This window comes from Branchiostoma floridae, chromosome 9 (genome assembly GCF_000003815.2).
Source record: "Branchiostoma floridae strain S238N-H82 chromosome 9, Bfl_VNyyK, whole genome shotgun sequence".
NCBI lineage: Eukaryota > Metazoa > Chordata > Leptocardii > Amphioxiformes > Branchiostomatidae > Branchiostoma > Branchiostoma floridae.
In genome coordinates, this window is record NC_049987.1 from 25,122,739 (window position 1) to 25,123,942 (window position 1,204).

At 43.4% G+C, this 1,204-nt stretch overlaps 1 long non-coding RNA gene across 1 annotated transcript in view; it reads left to right on the forward strand.

Annotated features, from left to right (window-relative positions):
• The first annotated feature begins 259 nt into the window (after positions 1–259).
• LOC118423641 overlaps positions 260–1,204 on the forward strand; it is a 1,866-nt gene continuing 921 nt past the window's right edge. The window contains exons 1-2 of the long non-coding RNA XR_004832077.1: positions 260–767; positions 813–1,172. This is a non-coding gene — a long non-coding RNA (uncharacterized LOC118423641). The remainder of the gene's footprint in view (positions 768–812; positions 1,173–1,204) is intronic.

Here is a 1,204-nt window from a genome sequence, read left to right on the forward strand (position 1 = left end):
GATGGCATGGGGTGGAATGGCTGAAGGCTGAGTACCTTAGGCAAGTATTGAGCTGTGCCAAGTTGTTCGTTTACATGGGAATAAAATATGCCATTGCAGAATCTTGGTGCTAAACAATTTGATAACTAGTTTTCTCCATTACAATTTCATAGGAGCTTTAGCAGGGTTGTCTCCAGCTTTAATTCTTTTTTTTTTTTTGCTCCACCTCACTCATTGTTGTTAATTTCTAATGGCTAAATCTGTCATTTCAACCTTAAGATTCAGATTTTGGGACAGACGGGGTAAGAATTTTGTCCCAACAAGTAACTTTCTGTTGTGGGGACGCCGTGGGACACACGGACGGGCCCTGGCGACAGTCATGGCTAAAAATGAGCAAGAAACAGCCCAACTTGTGTTTAAAGGAAAGTGTCTATCCCCAGCTTTGATTTTTATTTCATCTCACTCATTGTTCGAGAGCCCATGTTCTTAATTTTCATTGTTAAATTTGTTATTTTAGACTTACAAAATACAGTTTCATCCATTTCATGTCATGGATAGGCAGGGTGAGATTTTTATGTGTCCTGATAAAAGAAATTTCTGTCGCAGGACATAGAGACGGGTCCTGAAGAACTCCATAGCTCCACAATGTAGGAACAGCCGAATATGAACCCAAAGGAAAGCTGAGGCGCCAGTACCTGCGACAGATCGTTAAAACTGGAGGATTTCTCCTGCTCAGGGGAAGCAGCATGGCAGGCAGGGGGAGGGAGAAGAGAGGAGACAGAGAAGAGGTGTTCTGTTAGCGGTGATACAGTCCTGATTAGGACAGAGAAGAGGTGTTCTGTTAGCAGTGATACAGTCCTGATTAGGACAGAGAAGAGGTGTTCTGTTAGCAGTGATACAGTCCTGATTAGGACAGAGAAGAGGTGTTCTGTTAGCAGTGATACAGTCCCGATAAGGACAGAGAAGAGGTGTTCTGTTAGCAGTGATACAGTCCTGATTAGGACAGAGAAGAGGTGTTCTGTTAGCAGTGATACAGTCCTGATTAGGACAGAGAAGAGGTGTTCTGTTAGCAGTGATACAGTCCTGATTAGGACAGAGAAGAGGTGTTCTGTTAGCAGTGATACAGTCCTGATTAGGACAGAGAAGAGGTGTTCTGTTAGCAGTGATACAGTCCCGATAAGGACAGAGAAGAGGTGTTCTGTTAGCAGTGATACAGTCCTGATTA